Here is a 6,351-nt window from a genome sequence, read left to right as displayed (position 1 = left end):
AGTTCAATATACCAAAGTTACTATGGTTTGAATATGTATGCCAAAATTACAGTGGTTAAACTGAATCTTCCTACATTAATGTTGTGGACTTGGCAATTTTGAAGTCTGTTTAATCACGTCATAGCTGTTCTCATGCTCTTATACCTATTAAAATGAGTTTTATATACCTTGTGCTCTTCTGACTTAAGCCTCCTGAAAACATGCAGCATCCAAGGTACCAAACAAAGTTAAGCAATGAAACCATATTTTTTAAATGCCTTAAAACAAAGATGCTAGAACTTTGGAAAAATAAAACTATTCTTTGTAAATTACTCAGACTTACATTTTCTTTGGTATACCAAAAAGGAATACAAAAATAATTCTCCATTTTTATTTTTTTCAATATCTGAGACTGAACACTGTCTTGCACATACTGAGCAAGTGTGGTTTTACTGAGCTATATCACCAAACTGAAAAATTCTTCTGTAAAAATGTAAAGAAGTACATTATTTAAAATTGTTTCAACCTCCAAAATTCATGCATTACCAGCACATGCTACCACACCTGGCCTGACTGTTGCATTACTTGCTGGTTATAATTCAGCATTTGTGAACTTTATTGGTTATTTATTTCCATTCACTTAGTTCATGGTGAAATTAATACTCTAAGAAATTTTTTGAAGAGACAAATGAGCATCTATGTGGGGGAAAAAGGATAAAAAATAATAAAAAGCATCTTAAAAACAGAAATTTACATATTTTAAATCATGCTAATATAGTAGATACTGCATATGTACATTATATAATCAATAATGTAATTTGATACTGAAGTGTCAATATCAATATAATATATATACTTTTCATGAATTTGTTGATTTTCAAAAGTAACACTACTATATTTGGAAGAATATAAAGGAAAACAGTACGTCTAAAAATGCAAATTTAAGCAACTTGAAAGAGGTTATAAAACACTTGCTGTTCTTGTAAAGGACCCAGGTTCAGTTCCAAGCACTGGTGGTGACTTAAAATCATCTACAGCTCAACTTTAAAGAGAGTTAGTGCTCCTTTTCTAGATACTATGGGTACTAGGCAGGCACATACACACACACACACACACACACACACACACACACACACACAGACATAAACCAGTGTAAATACATACATATGGGTAAAACACTCATGTACATAAAATTATATCTTATAACAATGCAATCTTTAAGATTTGAGTTTTTAGATATTAGTAAAAGCTATTTAATAACTATATTAAATTATAAGTATGCAGCTGCACTACTCAAAAAATAGTATCATCATTTTCAAAAGCACCAGTATGAGTTGTACATTTATATTTGTAAAAGGCAATATTATTCATAGAGCTAATAAAAAATCATGTTTATATACATATTATTAAGCCAATTATGATATAAATGGCATGTCTAACTGTAAGATAAAGCAATGAACTATATTACATGTGATGGAGAAATTTCCATAATCATTGTATAGGTAAAGCAAGAATAATTTCCTTGTTATTGTTATTATTGTTGCTTTATTAAGCCATGGAGGTAGAAGTCAGGGTCTGGAAGATTTTCGGTATGCAGTCTACTATTCATCAACTAAAACAAAACCTGGTGTTTGTGGTGAAAATTATGAGAGTGAATTACATTTCTTTCAGTGATATTTTTTTACCTGCATTACTATTGAAGATTAAAATTTCTCTGGAGATAACTGACATTTTCAATTTCCTTCATATTTCATTGCATATGTAAATATATTTATGTATATGTCAATTTCTTTTCTCATTAATTTTGCATAAACTCTGTTTTACAATGTTTCTTTTCATTAAAAAATATTTTGCTAAACCATATATCTAGTTCACTAAATACAAATATTGAAAACACTATATTATCTTATGTTTTAGTGAGAGGACACACTTTTTTGCATTTTATTCATATACTGTCAAAAATAATGTATATTTCATTATGAGATATTCTCTTCATCAATGCAGTTAATACAAGTATACATATATATGATAGAATAACATTAAAAGCAATACATTTTATTATAATATACAATTAAATTATTTTACTTCACACATTGTAGAAATTATATCCCCTTCCTGAATAGCATACCCTCTGCTGATATGTAAATTTTCATCTCATTAAAAACAGAATGTTTTAGAGCATATATTCTCTCCTAATATCTGGACTTTGTGCACCTTGTTAAACCTGCTCATGTTTAGGTAGTTTAAATCCAACGTCTTTATTATTTTCAAGCTTTTTTTTTTTTCGAGATAGGGTTTCTCCATGTAGTTTTGGTGCCTGTCCTGGATCTTGATCTGTAGACCAGGCTGGCCTTGAACTCACAGAGATCCCTCTGGTTCTGCCTCCCCCGTGCTGGAATTAAAGGTGTGTGCCACCACCACCAGGCTTCAAGCTGTTTTGAACAGTTCACTGGGTCACTGACCCTCATCTCACCTTACTGCTTTGATATCCATTAGTAGCTTATTTTCTCCTATTCTTCTTTTTAAAGGTATTTTATGTCGTACTTACTTTTATTAAGAAGATATGCCTTTTTATGGTGAGAAAATAAACTATTTCAATTTATGTTATACTAATTTTTGCATGATAAATAATGATATACTAATTGAACCATCCTTATGAGTCTCATATTCCAAAATATATCTCTATCTAATACATACATTGAGAAAGGGGATGGCCTTCTAAAATATTTTAATATAATATAAAAAATATAATTTTCTTGTTATAAATATTATTTTACTTTGGTGATTTCATATTTTTACTAACTTTAAAGTTTACTAAAGCTTTTCTGTTAAAGACAGGGGCACTTCTATCCTGGTCAGACCTTTCAAATGTCTAGTTCATATCACTAGGCCTTGCATGCAAAGTTTCATTTTAAAAAAAAAATCTGTAATAATCCTAGAATCCAAAACTTTGCAAAAGTAGAGGAAGTTTTTTGTCCCTATTCCAGAAGCTAATATGCAGAATTCATTCATACAGTGCTTTTTTGTTTAGTTAAGATTATTAAATTCTATGTACACAGTAAATAAAGTTATATACTATACAATCATCTTCCTAACACCCACTCTAATGAAAATAGATTTGCAGGTTTGTAGTCATATATAAATTTCAGCACTTTCTTTTGATATTTGTATATCAGAATGTCTGTCTGTGAAATTTCATGTGTCTTACCCTTAGTGACAATATGAGATGCCCTAAGTTACATTAGCAGAAAGGGAAGACTGTTTGAGACAATGTATTAACAGTTTGCACTTAAGGTTTGATTAGGACAAACTGAAAGTGAACTTTTAATTTCCTTTCTTCAGAAAAAAATAATCTATATCACAAAAATTACTATAAATTGTACCTCTTGGAGGTTTTTTTTTTTTATAGGACATCATCAGATTCCCTTTTTGGTGATTGGTGCTACCCTAAAATAATTTAATGTTCAGGCAAAAAGTTCATCAGTTTAAAAAAGTTTAATCGGGAATTTGTTATTCCTACAGTACAAAAAAAAATGTACAAGTAAGAAGGAATTTTTTTATCGAAAAATTTCCAGAGAACAAGATGTCTTATTTCAAACATTGATTAGTCTTTCTGATAAGAGACAGGGGGAATAATAGGGACACTTTCTTGTGTATTATAAGGATACATTTTATTCTGTATCATAGAAAGAAATATGCAAGTATATATTTTAATGGAATAATACAACTCCTAATCACTGTTAGTAGTTTCTTTATTCTGAGTTGGCATTGCAATTCCTTTAAACCAACCCATAAGTCACTGGAGAGGTGCAAGGTTAATACTGAAAAAAACTGGACTCAGTTCTTCTAAAAAGCAAGAATGGACCCATAAACTTCCCACCATGGATTGAGGAGTGGCTAATGAGATCCAATCACTTCCTGAATATTTATAAGCAGTTAATAGTTGCTGGGTGAGGATAAAACATTTTTGTCAGTAGTGTGGCCACATAAATTCTGTACATTATTGTAAGCAACTGCTCATCCATTAAAGTACAGTCAGGAAGAAAGCGATCATCATGAATAAGAAGAAAATAAAAAATTTTGTGTGTGTGTATGTGTCTATTATGAAATTGTTAAATAAATAAGTGAATACATAAAAAATAATAATAAAGGTGATGATGATGTTCCTGAGCATCACCTATAGATAGGAATCAAAAATTTAATAATTAAGAGGGATATAGACATCGTAAGTCTCCAAAATGCAAGTGGCCACCTAATCCGAGGGGCAAGACTGAGATGGAGTGAGTGATGGACCTTTTGTTTCACCACACCTGGTCCATTTAATGTATGCTGGCAGGTGAAACTTTTTTCCCAAAAGCTGTTCATTTCTGCCTTCTCAGAGCAATGGATCACTGAACAAAGCACAACTTAAAGATTTGATCCCTGTCTTTGCTTATTGGCCTTCATATTGACAGCCAACATGAGTTCCAGTATTCTGGTTACATTTATACTCCATAAAAATAGGTATGGCAGTTTGACATAAAATGTGTGTTTATAAGTCTGAAATAGCTTTCTGATGCATATCATTTTAATCTTCCAAAATGAATGTTATATTTTGTTAATGATGTGAACGTACTTCATGAAAAGTCATATATTGGAAACTTGGTCAGTAGTAAGAACTTTAAGAAACATAGAGCAGTGGAATAATTCAGTCATAACAAAATTTCATTTGAATTATATTAATGCAGTTCTCAAAGGACCTTAGTTATTGTGCAGAATGATTTATTATATGGAGTCCGTACTTCAAATTTCTCTTGTTTCTTTTCTTGTAAAGTGATGTCTCTCAAGCAGGTTTAGCCACATCATTTACCATGAGACCCTCTCAATAGCCAGAAAAGAAGGGGCCAATGATTGAATGTCCATCAGCTAAAATACAGCCTAAAGAATCCACACTTGTTTATAAAATAACCAGGTATTACTTTACAAACAGAAAAATGTAATTAATCAGACATTTGTAAGATTTTGTTTAAACTATTAAAAGAGTTTTCTAGTCAAGTGTGAAATTCCCAAGAATAAATACAGAAACGTGATTAAGTATTTTGTAGAGGATTTTTGAATCTATATACCTGGGGAAGAACTCCCCAAATTGAGTACCTAATACCAATGGTTAGCCATAAAAAATACTTATAAGTAACATAATATGGAATAACCAGGATATATTTATGCATTTATGAATATATGTACCTATATTCATGTAAGAAAATTCAATGAAAAAGAGAGCATGAGCTTGAAAAGGCTGAATGAGAAGTGTATGGGTGGTTTGGATATAAGGAAGGGAAGGAATATGTGATGTTGTATTTTTTTTTTTTTTTTTTTTTGTTTTTTTTCGAGACAGGGTTTCTTTGTATAGCTTTGCGCTTTCTGGACTCACTTGGTAGACCAGTTGCCTCGAACTCACAGAGATCCACCTGCCTCTGCCTCCCGAGTGCTGGGATTAAAGGCGTGCGCCAACACCGCCCGGCGTGATGTTGTATTTTAATCTTGAAAAAATAAAAGACACATTTTCTTTTAAATCTGACCAATAGTTTTTTAAAGGTTTAATTTTATTTTATGTGTATGGATGTTTTGCTCTGTTGTGTGTGTGTGTGTGTGTGTGTGTGTGTGTGTGTGTGAGAGAGAGAGAGAGAGAGAGAGAGAGAGAGAGAGAGAGAGAGAGAGAGAGAGAGAGAGAGAGAGATGCATACTTAGTACCAACATAGGTCAGAAAAAGTTTCAGATCTTATGTAAATGTATATATAACTGTAGTTAGCCACCATGGGATATTGCCAATTGACCTGAATCCTCTGTAAGAACAAGTGTTCTTAACTATGGAGCCCTCTCCAAAGCCTCTAGCGTTACAATTGAAAGCTGAGTTATGCATTATTTCAATTGGTCTCCAGTTAACAGCAATCAAAAATGACCCTTATGGGTGGTTCTTCATTCATCAATAAATTAATCCATTCATGATTTCACAATTAACTAGACTATAAGGAGGTGCTTAAAATCTGAGTAATAAGGAGGTATATTTGGAGGAATTATATCCTTGAAGAGTGAACCTTTGGCTATGTACTGCCTCATTCAACTTGCTTCCTAGCAACCATGAAGTAAGCAACTTTACTCTCAGCCCAAGCAGAGAAACAACAGAGCAAATTGGCACAGGACATAAGTCTCTGAAACTATGAACCAGTATAATAAGTATTTCCTTCGTTGTATTAATTTCCCTAGTATTTTGCAAAAGTGATGGAAAGTCAGGCAGCCCAAATACAATGTCAATATTATTTTAAATCTAACAACAGAAATGGCAAGAAAGCCTTATTTATCTTCATTAGCTGATAAGGTAAAGTGCACAGATAT

Source organism: Peromyscus leucopus, chromosome X, assembly GCF_004664715.2.
Source record: "Peromyscus leucopus breed LL Stock chromosome X, UCI_PerLeu_2.1, whole genome shotgun sequence".
NCBI lineage: Eukaryota > Metazoa > Chordata > Mammalia > Rodentia > Cricetidae > Peromyscus > Peromyscus leucopus.
The sequence above is the reverse complement of the archived record's forward strand: the minus strand, read 5'-3'. Positions refer to the sequence as shown.